This window comes from Festucalex cinctus, chromosome 2 (assembly GCF_051991245.1).
Source record: "Festucalex cinctus isolate MCC-2025b chromosome 2, RoL_Fcin_1.0, whole genome shotgun sequence".
Lineage (NCBI taxonomy): Eukaryota > Metazoa > Chordata > Actinopteri > Syngnathiformes > Syngnathidae > Festucalex > Festucalex cinctus.
Genome location: NC_135412.1, coordinates 39,731,471 through 39,754,055, shown reverse-complemented (window position 1 = coordinate 39,754,055; position 22,585 = coordinate 39,731,471). Strand labels below are relative to the sequence as shown.

The 22,585-nt window shown below is 41.6% G+C and overlaps 1 protein-coding gene across 11 annotated transcripts in view; it reads left to right on the top strand.

Annotated features, from left to right (window-relative positions):
* The window catches only part of agrn (agrin), a 341,291-nt gene that overhangs the window by 163,966 nt on the left and 154,740 nt on the right, over positions 1-22,585 (top strand). The window lies entirely within an intron of this gene.

Here is a 22,585-nt window from a genome sequence, read left to right as displayed (position 1 = left end):
CATTTTAGGTACTGTAGCCATACTGGTTCAGTATGAAAAAAAATTGCCAGTACAGTTGTTGGTAAACTATATGATTGTATATTTTTATAGGCTTATTTGACAGTTGAGCATCGACAAATTATTTGGTGAGAACAAATCAAATGAGTGATATTCAGTATACTATATGTACTTTTTATCTTCTAGGCCAATCCTTCTGGCTGATGTATGGTAATGGTATGCCATAACATTATCATAACATTTACACTCCTGTTAAGCTATGTGTGTAGAATTACTTCGTATCATTTTCTCTCCAGGCACTTACTACATTTCCTGCTATTTTGTTGTTCACAATTGGATACGCTGTGCTATATTGCATTTCCAGAGAGATTTCTGAAGCACTTTATTTCGGTCTTTTGCGACAACATTATGCTAGCTTAGCAATTAGCATGGCTTCTCTATCTTTGGTCGTTCGTGACGTGACATAAGCATGTCACGCCGCGCACGTTCAGCCCAGCAAAGCTTTTTGTGATAATCTCCGCCTTTCAATTACTGTAAAAACTTAAGTCTGCGATTATCAGTTTTGCTATTTATTGGGTCGTAATCTGCTATGCGAAAATGCTTATTTCGAGTCTTGTGTGGTTTGAAGGACTGGGAATAGTTGGGGTTCCTTTGCAGCATTCAGCACAGGGTGTCTGGGATCTGTGCAGGGTACATTGAAAGATTATCAAGGCATTCTGCAAGGAAATGTGTTGCCTATTGTCAGTGAGCTGTCCTCCAACAGGATGATGATCCAAAACACACAGCCACACATGACTAAAAATAGACTAGCATGGCTTAGAACAAAAACAGCAGATTATTCTGAAGAGCCTGATCTAAATCTGGAGAAGGTACCCTTCAAACTTGAGACGGTTGGAGCAATTTACAATTTGGCCAAAATACCAGTGGACACGCCCACAACTCATTACTGAAATTGTTTGATCATTTATAAATGACTGATTTCCATTTGTCACTGTTTGTTTTATTTTATTTCACAGACTAATATTTTTTACTTCTGTCACTGTTGTTTCAGTGACTGAAAGCTACCCAAATGTGAAAACATGTTAGCAATAAACACTTTGCAACACTAAAATAACATTTAACTAGAAGAGAGTAAAGCGTTCGTCAGCGGAGGTTTTACTGTACTTCGACACTAATACTTTTTTTTGTTTAGTGATGCTCTGAATTAGATTTAATATGTTAAAGGCTTTGATCATTTACGTCATCCTTGAAAACGTTCTATTTCATCAGATTCCGTCACGTTTTATTGTAATTTCATACACCGGAAGACCATTGAAAAGAGATACAATGCTGCCATCTTCTGGCCATAGTTAGTGGGTGTTTTTGATTTCACAACTCCATTGACCAGGCTGCGCTCCACGAGACGTTGCACTGCCCATTGATTTAAAAAAAGAAAGAAAGTAGTAGACGTCAATTAACGTTTATGGCGGCATTCATTTGGATTTTAGCATACGTCATTTGTGAAAAATATTGTGAAAACAAAAGATTTAGAATTGTGATTTTGGATGTTGGCTATATGTTGTGATTTCCTGCAAGCTGCAGGTCTCTTATTTTTTATTATTTATTTTTTTTATGTATTTTTTGTCATCTTAATGGATTCCTATTGCGCTCTAACACAGCACAGCTTTGCAATTCTATCTTTCTTCCGTGACAACAAAGCAAAGTTCTCAGTTATGTCCTGTCTCGTTTTCATATATTTTGTCAATATGGCAACAAAGTCAAAGTTTAAACACCACATGTACCCTCACAAACCAAAACTTCCATTACATTATTTTGTCCGCCTCAGGTATTCCACTCAGTGTGGTTCCACTGCTTATTCCAAGGGTGGAATTACATTGCAGGTTGGCTTCTGATACTAATAACAAGCTTGGTGAGTGCTCACCGCAGGCAGAGAGGAAATGTGGAGATAAAAGGGGCAAGAACGGTCGGGCAAGGGGGGCGGGGCCGCTGAAGAGGGAGGGTAGCAATAACATTGAAAGTGGCGTGAGCTGAAACATTTGCTGTAGATGGAAAGAGCAGACAATGATTGAGGAACGACCAAAAATAAATAAATAAATAAAAGATTTGGAAGCCAAATCTGCATGTGTCCACTGTGTAGCAGAAGCAACACAATTACTGCAGGTAACAACAGCTTGTGGTCACTACAAAAAACATATAAATAAGCACAACATTCCTAATGATGATAATGATGATGGTTGTCTACGCTGAATTTCACTTAGGGATTAAAATGCTTGTTTTTAAAAGGTCACAATTAGACCGTAGGGAAAACAATCAGCGCCTAAAGCTTCAAAGCCCCCCGCAGCACTTCAGTGGGGCTTTTCAGACATTAATGTGAATAGTTGCTTCTACTGCAAAATGTTTCCATACAGTCAAAGACAGTGTGAGGCGATTGACATCAATATTGACAGTGATTTTATTCATTCTCGACAGGTACTATAACAGGTACAGGTACATTTTTTTTCTTTTTCTTTTTCAAATGTTTAAAGCGCCACTACTGACGTGCACTGCTTACACTGACAGCATGGATGTGAACAGAGAATAGCTACATTAAAAATGCAGTCAGTGTTACCAAATTAGAAATTTGGTTTGGCTATATTTAATAACTTTTCCAAATGCTCGAGTGACTTGAAAAAAAGTGACTAGCGACATTAATTTCCCTGAAGAAAGAGATGACATGAGCAGAATCATTTTCACTTTTCTGTATGACAAGATAAAAGCCCGGTGGAAGGCAATCATGGAGTCAATCATGCTGTAAATTTCCAAATACATGATTCACATTTACGTGTTGCAAAAGCAGTTGTTTATTGACATGGTGAAAGATTTTGACTCGCGGTATGTGCTTCCATGTCACGTGTATATTGCTGAGGTCGCCTTGACTCGCATGTGCAACCCTCCACTTTAGGAAAAAGACATGTTTAAGAAAAATGGTTTTAATGCTTGAGAATTAGAGAAAAAAAAAACTAAAAACATTTTTTTTTAAATGTCAATTTTGCTTTTTCTGTAAGCAAAGGAGGAAAAAATACAATCATGAGTATGACTTTTGCGTGTAAGGCGAAAAGTTCTTCTTCCGAACATTTATTTCCCATAAGAAACCATTAAAATGAGAATAATCCGTTCCCAGGTCCCTATAAAACATAATTTTCTACTAAATAAGCCTTAAAACTACACAAAAATATACCTTATTTTATGTATAATAAATGTGCTATTGTATTGTAATTAAAGAAATAAACTGTACTGTATAATAAAGTCGTTTTATTTACCTTTGTGATGGTAGTTCTTAAGGATGGTAGCAATGGTAGACTTAGCGTACTGGTACTGGGACGCTAAGTCACACAAACGCACACCTCGTTCGTGTTTTTCAATGATCTCCTTCTTCTGCTCGATCGTAATTTTCTTTAATGTCTTCTTATGCTACGTTCTCACCAAATCCGAAAAGGCGCACTGGAACGCTTCATTCGCGTTCATTCGTGTTTATGGAAAGGTTGCCGCTCATTCGCGCTTTCGTGCTCACCGGAGCGGAGGAGGCGTGTCCCTTGGTGAACAAGGAAGTGGAGCACTTTAGCGAGTCAACAAGAAGTGAGCACCGCCAACTACTTTCACTTCTTTCCTGGGACTAAACAGCTGTGGCACCATTTTCTCCTATTTTGAGGTACGTGATAGCACTTTCGCTTTTTTTAGTGGCGCGAACTCCATTGACTACAATGCAAACGCGCCGCCGAATCGCCGTCCCTCGCTTTTGGTGAGATTGCAGCATTAGGCTTAACACTAGCCTGTGGTGGGGTCTTTTTCGGTCCTATAATAGCAAAAGTACACTCAATATGGTCCAAAATGTCTATCAAACACAAACCAAGTCCGCACTCAAAGAAAGGGGGTGACGAACTGGGACGCCGTGAGCGTGCGTCAGCTTCTCGTGGCCGCCACCGTGGTGGCGCTGTTCGACCGCGTGGTTTGGTTCGTCCGCCGAAAACTAATTCGTCAGCAGAGACTATATGCTCGCGAATTTAATGTTCTTGAGGCGAAAAGTTCGTGAGCTTAAGCGTTCGTCAGCGGAGGTTTTACTGTACTTCGACACTAATACTTTTTTTTGTTTAGTGATGCTCTGAATTAGATTTAATATGTTAAAGGCTTTGATCATTTACGTCATCCTTGAAAACGTTCTATTTCATCAGATTCCGTCACGTTTTATTGTAATTTCATACACCGGAAGACCATTGAAAAGAGATACAATGCTGCCATCTTCTGGCCATAGTTAGTGGGTGTTTTTGATTTCACAACTCCATTGACCAGGCTGCGCTCCACGAGACGTTGCACTGCCCATTGATTTAAAAAAAGAAAGAAAGTAGTAGACGTCAATTAACGTTTATGGCGGCATTCATTTGGATTTTAGCATACGTCATTTGTCGTTTGTGGTGGTCAAACAGTTAAGGTCATATTGCCCAGTCCTACATCATTGTTTAATTTAATGCTTTATTAGCTGGCTAACTATTCCCTTGACAATCCAGGATCTCTCCCCTTCATTGAAATGAATTCAAATTTTATTGCGCTAATCTGCTTCAGCCCCCCAAAAACGGCAACTATTTTTTAAAATGTTTTTTTAATAAAGAAAAATAGCACTGCTTTGTTTCACAGCTTAAAAACAAAATAAATAAAAAAATACGTGAGAATGTGTAATTTAGCTGACAGCAAGTGTTCTTATTGTATTTATGCGTTTGACTGTTTGTACCATTCAAAAGAAATTAAATTGTACCGACAGTGAGTCTAGTATACCTGAAGCTTGTAAATGAAATGTTGGCAAACTTATCTCGTACCAATGTCGGAATGGACACATTCTATTTAAAAGGGTTCTTGTAAGGGAAATTGATTTGAATACCGAAAAATGACCTTCTAGAACGTTTGATTTCACTGGATCTCCTCTATTTGCTGCTCAGTTGGCATCAATATAATTTCCCTTGAATTCAAAAGTAGGCCTTCTCTAGATGTTTGTCACCGTGGATTTGTGTGAGCGAGTAAAATAAGTGACACCTAGAAGTGATGTGAAGCCAAGCGTTTCGTATTCTCTTTCTAAATTCAAGCAGCATTGACAGGTCTGAGCAGGTCGATCTGCCGGCGATTATAGACTTTCTGGCCGTATCAGCGTAGATCAGGATTGCAAAACACACAGCATGCACAATCTGATGGACTGGGCTGTACAGTACATCTGGAAAGTACTAGTCAAAGTGCTTTTTGTTATGGTACAGCCTCATTCCAAAAAAATGTGTATTGTAATGTAATGTGTAAAAATGTGTATATATATATATATATATATATATATATATATATATATATATATATATATATATATATATATATATATATATATATATATATATATATATATATATATATATATACATATATATATGTATATTTTACATATATATATATATATATATATATATATATATATATATATATATATATATATATATATATATATATATGTATATTTTACATTTTTCCCTTTTCTGCCCAAGATCTATTGCTGGACACAACAAGTTTGGGTCAAAACGTTTTTCGAAGACAAACAAAGCAGTCCAGTTGCGATTGATTCAATGCCCTGAAAAAGGCAAAATTGTTATATACGCATCAACAAAGTATTTAACTCATTCACCTCCAGCCATTTTCACAGAAGCAATCCTGTTCGCTCGCATCAACAAAGTATTTAACTCATTCACCTCCAGCCATTTTCACAGAAGCAATCCTGTTCGCTCCCGGCTGTTTTACTGGATTTTGACTGATTTTCCAAGGCCCACAGAATATTGTGTTCCATTGCTATAAAAACATGGAACCTATCGAAAGAAAGATTAAAGTCTTTTCTTTCATCAGGAAAAAAAGTATCTTTATATCTGTTTTCGTTTTGCAGCAATTAGCATTAGAAGAGAGCTAAGTTTCATCAGTTTTCACAAATCTATTTAAAATTGTAAGTAATTTAGCATTTTTTTTCTACATGGCCCTGGTGGATCTCTTTTGCTGTGCTGCCACCTGCTGGCCGTTTGTGAAATAACTACCATTTCTGCAACCGTTCTTTGCAGTTGAGAGGCTGCATCAAAGCCTTCTGTATGCTCTAGCATAAAAAAAAACAAAAAAAAAACGTATGAATACATCTTTGGGACACTTAAAAAAACAAAAACAAAAAAACAAAACAAAAAAACAAAACAAAAAAACAAACAAAAAAAAACAACGTATTTACACCTTATTGGGAGCAAATGAGTTAAGCAAAGGCAGCGCATGTTCATGAGATTTTATGTTTTAATAAATTAGCATAAATTTAAAAACTTTTTTCACATTGTCATTATGGGGTACTTATTGTGTGTATAATTTTTCTAAAGAAAATAAATAATCCATTTTGGGATGAGGCTGTAAAATAACAACGTGGAAAAAGTGAAACACTGTGAATATTTTCCGGATGCACTGTATTCCAAGTATCCTATCTGTTGAATTATCTTGCATATGTCCTCATTCGCTGGTTTGAAAGTGATTGGCAGGTTTTCATGGAGTTAAATGAAGTGGCAAGATTTCAGAGAAGCTGTCATGTCCGATTCAAATCAACTAGTCAGTCTTATCTGCAGTGCAGTCACCAAAGAAGACCTTTATTTTTTCCTCACATCGTCACATTTCCATTTGGAAGCAATGGCATATATATTTTAGGGCTTCCTCATATAACCCAAAAGCAGTTTGTACAAAACTGTATAATTGTTGAAATTATAGGTGCAATAATGGATTAATCAACAACTAATCATTTACCAAGTGGCTCAATAAGTGATGAATCAGTAAAAAGAGCAAGTCAACCCAAAAATATTATTTACAGTAATTTGTTCTATGCACCTTCACTAGTATAAACACAGTATTGTGGTTAATATTGTTTCCAGCAGGTTTCATCAATATCAGAAGACACTTGCTGCCGAGTGAAAATGACTTCACAGTTGCTCAGGGCTCAGGTAACAACCAATCACAGCTCAGCTTCAAAAAAACAGGTGAGCTGTGATTGGTCATTACCTGAGCCTTGAGCAACTGTGATGTCATCTTCAGTCAACAGCAATTGAGATTGTTAGATTTTTAGATTCTTTAGTCATCCATAAAAGCAGATTGATTATCTTTGTTTTAGAAAACAATGATCAACATTTTTGAGAATTGTCCTCCATATTACGGACCAAACCAGAAACTGAATTAAAATTAGTTTGTGCTTTCTCTGTACTGTCAATTTCAAATAATGTCCTGTTTTTGAATAAAGGGATTTAAATGAAAACATTTTTTTTTATCTGATCCATTGACTAATTGACAAAATAACTAACATATGAATTATTAATATTAGTAGCAGCCTAAATAATATTCCTCATCGTTTTAACATCCCTACCTAACCTTAAACCCCAAGCCAAGATTTGTGTGGCAAAATGTAGAGTAGCACTTGTTTTAAAAATTGGTTGGCATTTTACATTTTTTTCTGACCAACATTTAGTGTGTAATATCAACATTCTTGTTGTTAATTAGAAAGAGAAAAAAAGGCAAAACGTTTACTAAATTGAAACATCTGTTTTGCTTCAGCTTTTCTTGGTCTGCTGGGATCACTACATAACTAACAGAATGGGCAAAATCAATAACAAGGCATGTTTACATGCCTCGCCTCACATTTATTATGGTCAGTGGTTTCACTTTAGATGGTTGTAAACCTTGTACCACGTTCAATTGATTGCCTGCTTTCTAGTGGTCATAATTCTGAAAAGATCCAAAAATAATGAAATTTGAAAAACTAATTTTGACTCAATCATGGATTTATTTATTTATTTATTTTTTACCCAGGTCACGCTTCCGTTCAACTTATAAAGACCATGCTCATATGTTTTCACCCTTACAAAGACTGCTGTATGTAACGCCTTGTGCCTAGTCTGTATCGCACTATTAACACTGTCATGGCAACATAGCTGCTCTGAATGCACACTGCCCTTAAGATGACGAGTGGACAAATCATTACATTCACTGAACAGCTCGCTCATCTCACCAAAGAGGCTATTAGAATATTTAACATGTCCAGGTAATAGTGTTAGTCTTCTCCTGGGGGCCATGCGTTGTTGAGATTATGTCTGCCCTCAGTTGCCCATGTAATATTTACATCACCGGCTTCTTAATGGCTTTGGGCAGGGTTCTTCATTATCCTCATTTTGGTCTTAATGGATGATTCAAAATCATCCGGTTTCCATTTCTTGATAGTCGAGCAGTAAAAAGATAATGGTGTCAGATATGATCAAAATTAAAAGGAGAGGCCTTGTATATATAGTGAGTGCCTGATAACAGCGATAAACGAGAATGAGCACACTCAGTAGAGCACAGGAAACAGTTAAGTTGGGGGTGGGGAAATGAGTAACTTACCTTGAGCCTTCCAAAATGAAATGCCCCTGTTGTCATCTATTTTTTTTTTTAAATACTAATCAAATTTCAAAATAACAAAAATGTCAATAAATCACTGCTTTTGTTTTTTATGTCAATACACATTATGTCTTTTGATAATATTCAATACAGCTGACTGTGATTTGCCTTCAACAGGGCACCTTTCTTTTCATATATAAACCATTGTGAAACTGATTTTGTCCGCTAATAATAATTAATTAAATTAATTAATTAATTAAAGTAATTAAAAAAAAAATCTGGATCTCACACTGCTTCATCTATCCTTCCTTCTTTCCTTCCTTCCTCCCTTCCTTCCTTCCTTCCTTCCTTCCTTCCTTCCTTCCTTCCTTCCTTCCTTCCTTCCTCTGTTTAGTTTTTTGTCTGGTCTCTTGAGATCTCCCTAATCTGATGGAATTTAGAGGTTTCTGGAGTGGGTGAACAATTCTGGTTTTGTAACCATGTGGGTGGCAGGTGGTGTCTGGTTGATTCTGTATTTCACTTTGATTAATCTTTCTTTCCTTTAATCTTTCCTCTGGTCTCCTGACCTTCTGAACTTCACGACTCTAGCGAGACTCTAAAGATTCTGGTTAAGGTGAAGGTTAATTAGATTTTTTATTAGATTTCAGGTGATTTGAAGAGCACAAATTCACATGAAATTCACACGCACACAAATGCACACACAAATGCGCACGCATGCACCTTTTAAAAAAGTAATAATAAAAAAAAAAAGTTCTAGCGGGGACAGAAAAGTCAAAATATGTTAGTCACCAAATTTTAAAGTTGGCAACACCCTTTTGTAAACTAGTTATTAGTGTAATCCAGGGTTTACATTAGATGCCCACACTACATCCGAGAGAATGTGGCTGCTGTGGCCACCAGGACTACATATACAATCTACCCACTCCCAGACCGTACATGTCGTGACTCCCTCTCCCAGAGAGAGACTGGGAATTGTTGGAGAACTCATCTTGTGTAGCCACTGTAGTGGAACATGGATTTTCATTCGTCCTTGCTTTTGCTTTGTGTAAGCACAGCAGGCTGTGCAGAATGCAAGTGTGCATGTGGATGAATTCCACTGAAAATTGCATTGGGATTTTGTGTGTGGGGGTGTTTGTGCGTGTGTGTCTTCTACTCTCCTGCTGCCTTCAACTTGATGGGTGCACGCTCTCTCACTCACTGAGTTGTAGATAGTCTCTCCAGAAGCAGCACACTTATGTTCACAACGTGAATGGAGAAAGACTTCCGGCTCCTTCACCTGTTGCTCCATCCGTTAACATTGCTAACATACTGCTAGATGCCTCAACAGAAGGATGAACAGCTTGTCAACGACTACTAAACAATATGGTGATACCAATATATCAGCCGATCACTGATAACACAAATTTTTATAATACACAAAATATGATTCAAAACAAATTAGCAAACACTGCTAAATTAAAAAGTAACATGGTCAACATAAAGACTGCAAACTGTATAATATCAATCAATCAATCAATCAACTTTATTTGTATAGCACATTTAAAAATCCACAATGGAACCAAAGTGCTGCACATAAAATAAGATAATAAAACCAGATAAAATATAAAAACATACTTAGAAATCACAAAACACATAAAATAATATAAACAAATTCATGCCAGTCTACTGCTTGTAAATATCAGTAATACTATGTGCTGAAGGCCAGGGAAAAATAATATGCTTTTAAACGTGATTTAAAAAACCAGGAGTGAAGTGGCCTGTCTAACATACAGTGGTAATTGATTCCACAACCTGGGAGCAGCAGTCGCGAACGCTCTGTCACCCCTAAGCTTCCGCTTTGTTTTCGGAATTACCAGAAGCAACTGGTCAGCTGATCTTAGTAATCGGGGTGGGCTATAAGGGTGAAGCAACTCAGATAAATAGGGAGGTGCAAGATTATTCAAACATTTAAAAACAAACAACAGAAGCTTAAAATTAATTCAATAGTGCACAGGGAGCCAATGCAGTGATGCTAAGATAGGAGTAATATGCTCACGTCTACGTGTCTGAGTAAGCAGACGAGCAGCAGAGTTTTGTATAAGTTGCAGACGGGCAAGAGCAGTCTTGCTAATGCCTACATACAAAGAATTACAATAATCAAGACGAGTTGTAATAAAAGCATGAATCAATCTTTCCAAGTCCAGTCTTGATAAAATTGGTTTCACCTTAGCTATCTGGCGAAGCTGATAAAAACTTTTCTGTACAACAGAACTAATCTGCTTCTCAAATTTAAAATCAGGGTCAAACTTAACACCCAAATTCATGACACAGTCCCTGAGATAAGGTGCTAGTGGACCAAGGTCCACACTAGCAGAGGAAGAGCTACTTGGTCCAAACAACATCACTTCAGTCTTTTCGTCATTCAGACTCAAAAAATTAAAAGAAAGCCAGGATTTAATATCATTTAGACAGTCAGTGAGTTGTTGTATTGTACTGTTCTGGGCCAAGGGAAAATAGATCTGACAGTCATCAGCATAAAAATGAAATAAAATACCATGTTTTCTAAAAACAGAACCAAGGGGTAATAAATAGAGAGCAAATAAAAGAGGGCCAAGAATTGACCCCTGTGGAACCCCATGTGGAAGAGGAGCTTGAGAGGACACAAAATCGTCAATTTTTACACAAAAGCTCCTATCTTGAAAGTATGACCTAAACCATTCGAGGGCGACCCCTTGAATGCCCACATAATGCTCAAGACGAGAAATTAAAATGTCATGATCTACGGTATCAAACGCAGCAGACAAATCAAGGAGAACCAAAACAACAAACTTTCCAGAGTCTGTTGATAAAAATATATCATTTGATACCCTCAAAAGAGCAGACTCTGTGCTATGAAGCGCTTTAAAACCAGACTGAAATAATTCAGTGACACCATTTTTCTCTAAAAACGGTAACAACTGAGAGTAAACAACCTTCTCCAATATTTTAGAAATAAATGGGAGGTTAGAAATGGGCCTGAAATTAGCACAAATGAGGGGGTCAAGGCCTGTTTTTTTAAGTAGAGGTCGTACGACTGCATGTTTAAAATCACCTGGTACTATACCAGTAAAAAGGCTATAATTAATTATCTCAAGGACATGTGGTCCAAGAGTGTCAAAAACCTCCTTAAACAAACGAGGAGGGATGGCATCAGTAGGGGAACCTGAGGGCTTCAAATTACTGACTATATTCTTCAATAATAAGAGTGACACTGGCTCAAATTGAACAAAAGTAGATGAATAGTACATAGGAGTAGTTAGATCAAATGAAGGCTGGGCAATACAGGCTCTGGTTGACACAATTTTGTCAGTGAAGAACTTAAGAAATCTTTCACAAAGATCAACGGAGGCATCAAAACCAGCAGAAATAGGAACATTAAGAACACTGTTAATGGTTTTGAACAGAGCCCTGGGATTGTTACAATTGGAAGCAATTATTTCAGAAAAATATTTATGCTTTTCTGATTTCACAGTCTTTTGATATTTTAACAGGCTCTCTTTAAAAATACTAAGAGAAACTTGGAGCCTGTCTTTTTTCCAACGACGCTCAGCTCTCCTGCATTCTCGTTTGGCAGCACGAGTAGTGTCATTTAACCATGGCTCGAGTGCAGATTTGGTGCGCCGGGTTTTCAAAGGAGCAATCATGTCCAGTGTTTGTAAACAAACAGAGTTAAAACCGACAAGCAGCTCGTCGATACTTGAACACGCAAAGCAGTCAAAGTCATCCTCGCAGAGATCCAAAAAAGTAGAGGAGAAAAGAACTGCGGAGGAGGAGTTAAACGTACGGCAGAGCTATAATAGTCTATAGCTATAATAATAATAATAGCTATAATAGTAATATAATAGTCTCACATTAGCTAATGGTGAACATAGGAATTAATAGTTGCATAAATCTTTATCTCAAAAAGATAATTTACACAACTTTGAAAAGCTCTACAATAGTTTGATGTTAAATAATGGTGGGCATGGCTCTAGTTATGATGATGAATGATGAAGGCTTAATTTGTTGCAGCTCATGCATATTTTATTAAAAATATTCAAATTGACCACTGCAAAAGTAAAACATAAGAACAATCAAACAGTCCAACTTGCTCGAGAGTCGCAGGAGAGTTTAAAGGACTGGGGGCTGCAGGCTTGAGTAGGGAGACATGGAAAACGGGATGGACTTTCAATGTAGAGGGCAGACGGAGTCTCACCGATACCGGGTTGACAATGGAGTCCACTTCATAAGGTCCAATGTACCGCGGACCCATCTTCCTGGAGCTCCCCGCCAGATGCAGATCCCTGGTGCGACGACGACGGTCAGCAATCTGGCGGTTTCTGGTGGCAGTGCGGGACAGTGCCGCTCGTGTCTCCTGCCAAACTCGCTGGGCCCGCTTGAGGTGGAGTTGCACCGTGGGGAGGTTCACTGGCCCTTCTTGGGAGGGAAACAGTGGTGGTTGATAGCCGTAGGCTGCTTCAAAAGGGGACTGGCCCGTAGCTGAGGAAACCAAGGTGTTATGGGCATACTCTACCCATGGCAGGTAGGTAGTCCAGTAGGCAGGGCAATCAAGGCAACGGAGGGCCGCTTCCTGAAGTCCTGATTGACTCTTTCAGTCTGGCCATTGGACTGGGGGTGATATCCAGATGACAAGCTAGTCGTGGCTCCTGGTCGTGGCTCCGCCAGACCTGAGAAACAAACTGGGGTCCTCGGTCTGATACCATGTCAACTGGAGACATGGAGTCTGAAAACGTGCTTGACGAGCAATTGGGCCATCTCCCAGGCGGACGGTAATTTGGCCAGTGCCACAAAGTGGGCCACTTTAGAAAATCGGTCCACAATTGTCAGAATGACAGAGTTCCCTCGGGACGATGGCATGCCGGTGACAAAGTCGAGAGAGATGTGGGACCGTGGGCGTGACGGAACCGGCAAGGGGTGTAGCAATCCTGCAGGTGGACGGCGAGTGGTCTTCCCTCTGGCACATGCCAAGCAGGCTCCCACAAAGTCCGCGACTTCCTGTCGCATCTCTGGCCACCCCACCAGAATCGCTGAGCGAGGAGTGAGTGAGTACGGTTGATGCCAGGGTGGCAGGCAATCTTGGACTCATGCCCCCACCGAAGAACGTTAGGACGCAGGGGCACAGGAACGAACAGCCTTCCGGAGGGGCACTCGTCAGGGACTTGGACGCCTTCCAGGGCCTCCATGACCCTTTTTTCAATGTCCCACTGTAAAGCCCCCACGAAGCAACGGTCCAGTAGAATGGTCCCCGTCCGGTTCTCGTCACTAACCAGGTCATGCATCCGAGACAGAGCGTCGGGCTTCCGGTTCTGGGATCCCTTTCAATAGGTGAGTGTGAAGTTGAACTTGGTGAACAGCAACAGCTGGCGATGCTCTGTCATATCCCGGGAGAAAACCAATATATCATCCAGATAAACGAAACAAAACACGTTAATCATATCTCGCAAAACATCATTGATAAAACACTGAAAAACTGCAGGGGCATTGGTCAAGCCACACGGCATAACCAAATACTCAAAATGCCCTAGGGGGTCTTGAAAGCCGTCTTCCATTCGTCCCCTTCTCGTATACGAACCAAATAATATGCGCTGCGGAGATCCAATTTAGTAAATACCGCTGCCGACTGCAATGGGGCAAAAGCGGCATCCAGCAGCGGAAGCGGATACTTATTCTTCACTGTAATTTCGTTTAATCCACGATAGTCCACACACGGCCTTAAGGTCTTATCTTTCTTATCAATAAAGAAAAACCCCGCACCCACGGGGGATTTTGAGGGTCGACTAATACCCGCGGCCAATGAACTCGAAATATATTCCGGAGGGATTCCTGTTCTGGTTGCGATACGTGATACAAGCGGGAGCTAGGTAAAGGTGCGTTCGGGACTAGATCAATCGCACAATCATACGGCCGGTGAGGTGGTAAAGACTGAGCGCGGTCCTTACTAAAGACCTTCTTCAAATCATGATATTCACTGGGTACATTATCTAAACGAATACACTCAGTATCGACAGTTGGTATCGGTCCGCCATCTGCGGACTGAAGTCAAAATGTGCTCCAATTTTCCAAGGCGGGCTTAGCCCAGTCAATATCGGGATTATGCAATTTTAACCAGGGAAGCCCCAGAACAACTGGAGCCAAGCGAGAAGCCATAACGAAAAATCGCCTTCGTTCTACATGATTCCCGGAAAGACGTAAATCAAGCGGCCCGGTGACTTCCTTCACCTCTGCCAGGAGGCGCCCGTTAAGATCCAACACTCTCTTAGTCTTACTTAACGTTTCCACGGGACAATTTAACGTATCAATAATACATGGATCGACAAAACAATCAACAGCGCCCGAATCAACAAGTGCTACTACGCGGATTCTCTTTCCGTAACACGACACTTCACCTTGCAGTTCCATACGCTTAATGTCCGTTTCCGCGTTCAGTTCGGGAGGCGACTCGGGTTTAATCGGGTCGTACTCACACTGTCCATCGGTCGGAGTGTCCGACTGGCGACTGCCCAGCTGGGTGGTCGAACGCCGATGAACCGTTGGCTTCCTCGGGCAATTGGCTACACGGTGCCCCGGCTGGCCACAGTACAGGCACTCCCCCGCGATGAACCGCCGTCGTCTCTCCTCCGGTGGTAGCCGCCCGCCTCCTAGCTGCATCGGCTCATCCAGGCCGGTTGAAAACATCGGTGCGGGCCCAGAGTCAGAGTCGTCAATGCAATGGGCATAGTTGCTCCTCTGAGGGGCTCGCGTCCGTTCCCCCATGCGTTCCCGACGCCGCTCCCGCAGCCGATTGTCCAGACGAATTGCCAGTGAGATAAGTTCCTCCAGACTGTTCGTGTCATCGCGAACCGCAAGCTCATCCTTTACGGAAGGGTTCAGTCCCCGGCGAAACACACAACATAAGGCACGATCGTCGAACCCGCTCTCAGCGGTGTGGCGCAGGTGGACACGCCCCCTTCACTTGCCCACTGGAAAAACACTAGACACACAGACTGAGAGCAGGAATATGACAGTACCCCCCCTCTCAACGGATGCCCCATGTAACTTGGGTTGCTGCTACTGTGTGTCTGTCTGCACATAATAAAAGCTTTGACTCATATAGTAGTATGCAAGTCTCTTGGCTTCATGTGATCTGCATTGTTATGCTTGCATCACATAACATTGCTATGCTCTGCTTGATTTATTTAGGAAAATCTTAATCTATTGTATTATTACTACTGCGCAGGCCGTGGGTAATCAAAAGTCTAGCAAGAATGCATTGCAAATAGATGCCTTACGCCCACTGCACACCAACTGATGTGACTAAACTCAACAATAGCAAACAATTCCAGTCAGCAACTGCCATTCGCACACATTCTGACACAATGCAAAGGAATGTATACAATATATACATTTCAATTACAGAAACCATCCACACACACTTGCCACAGATGTATATGAAGGTTTAATATACTGTACTGTAAAACACAATGTACTGGCTGTAGCTTTGTACCCGGGGAATGTCATTTATGTTGTTAAGGATTATGCGACAGGGCGGCACGGTGGGTGACTGGTTAGTACGTCCGCCTCCCACTACTGAGGACTCTTGTTAGAGTCCAGGCTCTGGCCTTCCTGGGTGGGGTTGGCATGTGCTCCCCATGCCTGTGTGGGTTTTCTCCGGGTACTCTCCTCCCACATTCCAAAGACATGCATGGCAGGTTAGTTGAGCGCTCCGCCATTTACCTGCGATGCAAATGGTGAATCCTAACAAATCTATTTTCCAATGGCTGGTCGCTGATTAAAACTAGTTACAGAAACATGCACACTGCACAACGGGTCAGTCAAGTGTCGCTCGTGCAATGCAGCCCAAACATTCTGCATTCCTTACCCATTCCATATTATAAGAGAGCATGTAGATGGAAGATTTGGGAATAACACATTCTCCATTACCTGCAGCCAAACAAGTAAGCAAGCAAACACATTCAATAGGAGTTCCCCCAAAGACTGGAAATTCTTCCAAGAAGGTGAAAAAAAAAAAGAAAAAAAAAAAAGATTGATTTGCTCCTGGACACGTGAAGTGAAGGCGCCTTAAATCAAGCAGTTGTTACCCCGGCTGCTTTTCTTGCTTTAATGTTTTGTCCTGTTTTTTTTTCTTTTTTTTTCTTTTTTTTACTGGGCTGTGGAAAGTGCAGATTTAATCCTCGTCTAAACTGGCTATGGGGAAATGCAAAGGTCAGGAAACCTCCAAACAATAGTATCTCCGAGGCTTGTATCTTACATTATTCCTCTCTTTTTCATCCTCTACTCTGTGATATTGGTTTGGTAACACCCTCTGCTAGATGACGGAGATGCATCCTTCTCTGTTATTTTCCTTTCACTTGTACAGTATGCCCTGTATTTATTTCCCTCCATCCTCTCTCTCTCTTTTGTCTTACACCGTTATTCTTTCTCTCGAGTTGTACATTCTCCTTCTCTCACCATTGATGTCTTCCATCTCACCTTTTATTCATTTCCTCTCGACATTCTGGCAAACATAGTTTTGTACACATCTTATCTTTTGAATTGACTCTATGCATGTCCGTGTTTCGGGTTCGGCGTGCTAACTTTCGGTTGCTTGACTAACGTATATAACTATAGCAATGACAACATCAAAACCTTCAAAATATACTCGCTGTCTGCTGGAATGACATCAAGTTGCCGTAAATGACACATTGCTTCAGTTATCTAAGTGTTGTTGAAGCGATCAAAGATATCGAATTTAATGAGCCGTTCAGTTTTATTGTGCATGCGGGTCCATGTGTAGATACAGTAGAATTGCACGGCTTATTTGAGAAATTTGTTTACAGACCACAAAATCGACCACACACACTGCGCATCATCTCAATGGTAAATATATTAAAATAAACACCTGAGCTGAACTATTGAATATACAGTAATTACTACAACATTAACACCTAGTAGTGTGAAATAAAGCAGAAAGGGAAACTCGTACACAGCCTCACTTTTGCACCAGAAATTCTTAATGTGTTGCCAGTATGGTGCATATGGTCCATTAGCATTTACAATTAAGTCAGAAATTCAGTGTAAATGCTGAGCAATGTTGTTGCCCAGATGAATATTCTAAGAAATAGATTGGGGATGTTAATGTTAAGGTCGTTCTGTCATATTACAGCGTTGTACTGTGCTCAAGGTAATGCCAGGATGTCAATGTCATATATGGTTAAAGCAACAAGATATTTACAACTTGAAGTGGTGCCTTTCACAGCCAACTAAGTAAAAGTAATAGATGATAAAAATATAAATAATTATAGCAACATTTGCAGCAATTAAACAGCGATAACAAATGGTTAGTGCCAATTATGCATTTGTTAAGACAGTCAGAAGCTTTAAAAAATAGATAATGAATGTACTGTATAAGCGAAGCTCGTCTTTGTTATAACATCACAACCAGGGTTTCCCCCAGTGTTTAATAGGTCTGGCGGGCTGCCAAGCTTTTCTTCTCCCATGCCAGCTGTATTCAGCATGTGTCGTTCACACCCACTCGCCGAATTTTTTTGGTTGCCAGTCCATCCCTGACCACCAGGCTTAGCAAGTTTGCTGAAGGAAACAATGATGTCACATATGTTGTATTTTTTCATACAGACACTGGCTTTGCTTAAAAATAGATGCAAAAACACAGTAGTGATTGGAATGCTAATCACAGAAAAAATAAAGAAATAATAGCTAATCGCAGAAAAAAGTAAATGTAGGCAATGCCTGACAGGCTTCTCTTTATTATGGTGAAAGGTCTTCAAAAGGTCAGTCAAGTATTTTGTGACCTAAAACTGAGCAAAACTCCAGAAAAATCTTGATAGCAGAAATTAGCCATGCAGATTAGTGCTCAGCCGTTTTATCCACTTTCTTCATTCCCATCCTCCTCATTTGCCTCTTCAAGATACCATCTCCTCATGTCTTGCTGCTGCTGTCATAAGCAGTAACGTGCGTGCACAGATATACACAAACACAGACTAATCAAATTTCTCATGGGGGATTATTTAACACATTTATGCATGCTCACACTAACACAAGGAGGGCACGAGGTCACGGTATATAACTCCATTTCCCTGCTCTCATTTCCCCAAGGTGCTGATTTTTGCTTGGTATTCATAACCAGAACTTGGTCAGACTAACAGTGTGGGGGTGTGTGTGCCGATATACAGTATATGCATATATGATCTTTATATGGTATGGATACTGTAGTCATACCCATATGCATATGGACACACACTCACAGATTAAATATACATTTTTGTTTAAATTCCCACATCTTAAACATGCAAACATCCGCGCACCACAGATACACAAATTATGGAAAGACATTATAGCCAGTATTAATATGCTACATATGAATAAACTGTATATCGAGAAATTGCTAGGAATTGAAACTCATTGTGCAGGTGCCAGCTTCATGGACACGACACGTGCTGTATTCATAGCTGACATTTTGCAAGGGTCAGTGTGAATTGTTCCGTATCTGTGGAATGAGTTGGGATGTTGACTAAGCATGGCTATTTCAGGTAATAGAAATAGAGGAAGTAGAGCATGGAATTAACTTTTTGTGAACTTTTTGAAAAACAGTATGTGTATATGGGATTTGGTTTGATTCAGTGGGATTACTGTACGATTTAATTCGATATTGTGCGCCTGTAGCTTTAATTGTCACATTTATTACAGAGCTGCCAACTGTGAGGGATTGTCTGTATTTTGTTACGGATATCAATGAACACCACCTTGGTTCACCCGTAACACGGATTGTTCCAGATATTAAAAGAAAAAAAGAAAAATCTCTGGTCACGTTGCTCAAACAGTAATAATTGCAATGTATGTTGGACAAAACGCCACAGACGTGGTGTTCTACTGCCATTGGCTCCCTTGACATTGTGCGTCACTGCTCACAGCTAGTAAACGAGTCCAACATTGGCAAAAGTGACTTCAGGGAAACCCTTTCAAAGATTCATATCATATCAGCAGCGAGGAACAAGGTCAGTGGTACAAAGTGAAACTTTGCCGGAATTTGTTGTTCAATAACACACAGACAAAAACTGCGCAAACGACAATTTTATTCAACGTAGAATAGCAAATGCCAGGACACTAATTACTGTCAGTGTCATAATACTTGTTGTAATACTACGAACGGCCATGGCTCGTTCAAGCATAGCTAATGGTGAGAGTCTTTGTCTTTTCTGCGCCGGCATCTAACGTGTTAGTACATTTTCGACACCGATCGGCAAAACTTAATTTCAGCCGGCACCGGTGAAATGGGCTAGGGAGCAAAATTCTCGCGTCGCTCTGAATGCAGTGCCGGCACGCAACAGCGCCTAACCACACTAACTGCATTGACTATACAGTGGTACTTCTACTTACGAACGTCCCTTCATACGAAAGTTTCAAGTTACGAAACTCCTCTACAGGAAAATATTGCCTTTAGTTACGAAAGAAGTTTCAGGATACTTAAGGTAACACTACAGTATGGGCCGCTACTCGCAGCTCCCAAAGTTTCCTGAACGCAACATGCTTACAGCTGCTCTGCCATTGGCTATTACGGGCATCTTCTTGGCATCCCATTGGCTAAGAGTATTTGACCATAGATATAAAATAGAATGTGTCTATTGAGAGAATGTGTCTATGTAGTGTCCTCGTCATGCGCCCCTTGGCCCATGAGGTGTTGAGATAATATTTACGTAAATATTAACAGCCGACGAATTTGTGCAAAAATTTAAACAATTGGTGATTAATGAAGCTCTGTTGCACAGTGTCACGTTGAGAGGGGGTGTTGGAGGCATGACCCAAATGCAGTGGGCAACAAAAACAGGGCAAGGCAGGGATGCAAGTAAAAAATGGGTTTAATTAACAAAAAATGTAAACCAGGAACTATGGAAAAATACAAATTAACAAGGTCAAAAACAAACTAATAATGAAAACACGAGGGCAACAAGGCATGGCATGGAAAACATGGGATAACAGGGACATCAACAGCAACAGGAACAGGAACAATGACTCAACAAGAACTGAAAGAAAGCAGGGTAACTAAATACACATGGTAATGAGAAAACAACAGACACCTGGGCAAGATACAAGAGGCTTGGGGAGCTGATTGGTCAACACAGTGGGAAGGGAAGACACACTCAGGTGGACGTGGTTAGACATAACGGGACAAGGGAAGAGACAAGGAACACATGACAAACAACCAAAAACACCAAAAGAAAACAAAATCCCACCCCCACAAAACCAAAACATGACAGAACCCCCCTCAAGGGACGGCTCCCAGACGTCCCACCAACACAAAAAGTCCAAAAACAAGGGCGGGCGGAAGGGGGCACGGAGGTGGGAACACGGCCCACTCATTCTGCCCAGACGTGGGCCCAGCGGGACTGTTCCGGAGGGCGTCCACGACGAGGCTCAGTGTCTTGGGGCGGCGCCTGGCGAGGTTCAGGGTCTTGGGGCGGCGCCTGGCGAGGTTCAGGGTCTTGGGGCGGCGCCTGGCGAGGTTCAGGGACTTGGGGCGGCTACTGGCGAGGTTCAGGTGCGAGAGGCCGCAGTAGACGAGGTTCAGGGTCGAGAGGCGGCACCAGACGAGGTTCAGGGGCGAGAGACGGCACCAGACGAGGTTCACGGGCGAGAGGCGGTACCAGACGAGGTTCAGGGGCGAGAGGCGGCACCAGACGAGGTTCATGGTCGAGAGGCCGCAGAAGACGAGGTTCAGGGGCGAGAGGCGGCACCAGACGAGGTTCAGGGGCGAGAGGCCGCAGAAGACGAGGTTCAGGGGCGAGAGGCCGCAGAAGACAAGGTTCAGGGGCGAGAGGCCGCAGAAGACGAGGTTCAGGGGCGAGAGATGGCGCCTGACCAGGTTCAGGGGCGAGAGACGGCGCCTGACAAGGTTCAGGGGAGAGAGGCCGCAGCAGACGAGGTTCAGGGGCGAGAGGCCGCAGGAGACGAGGTTCAGGGGCGAGAGGCCGCAGAAGACGAGGTTCAGGGGCGAGAGACGGCGCCTGACGAGGTTCAGGGGCGAGAGACGGCGCCTGACGAGGTTCAGGGGCGAGAGGCCGCAGCAGACGAGGTTCAGGGGCGAGAGGCTGCAGCAGACGAGGTTCAGGGGCGAGAGGCTGCAGCAGACGAGGTTCAGGGTCTTGAGGCCTGTCCAACCCGTCACTCCAGGCGTCACGGACCAAAGACCGGGCTTCCTTGAGCAAAGCAATGGCTCGAGTGCCGGCTTCCAGCGCCTATTTCTGCCAGGGCTCCATTTCGGACCTTGCCCCCGCTGGGTCCATGTGTGGTTGAGTCATTCTGTCACGTTGGTGGGGGGTGTTGGAGGAAGGACCCAAATGCAGGGGGCAACAACAACAGGGCAAGGCAGGGATGCAAGTAAAAAATGGCTTTAATTAACAAAAAATGTAAACCAGGAACTATGGAAAAATACAAATTAACAAGGTCAAAAACAAACTAATAATGAAAACACGAGGGCAACAAGGCATGTCATGGAAAACATGGGATAACAGGGACAGGAACAGGAACAATGACTCAACAAGAACTGAAAGAAAGCAGGGTAACTATATACACATGGTAACGAGAAAACAACAGACACCTGGGCAAGATACAAGAGGCTTGGGGAGCTGATTGGTCAACACAGGGGGAAGGGAAGACACACTCAGGTGGACGTGGTTAGACATAACGGGACAAGGGAAGAGACAAGGAACACATGACAAACAACCAAAAACACCAAAAGAAAACAAAATCCCACCCCCACAAAACCAAAACATGACACACAGTAAGTTTTTAATTGCGACGAGACGGGCCTTTTTTGGAAAAAGATGCCTCGCCGTACCTGAAGTTTCCATCAAGTTTCGGAATTTATTGAAAAGAATCACCCAGAAAATGTGTTCACGATTCGGGCGATCACTCACTATGATGATGTTTGCCTTGGACAGTTTCGAAGGATTGTTAAAAAAACAAACAAAAACAAAACAAGGGCTTCGGTGCTGGATGGCGTAGGTTCACTTATCCGCCTGGGGGATCATGTGCGGCTGACATGATGTAAGCGTGAGTGAGTGAGTGAGTGAGTGAGTGAGTGAGTGAGTGAGTGAGTGAGTGAGTGAGTGAGTGAGTGAGTGAGTGAGTGAGTGAG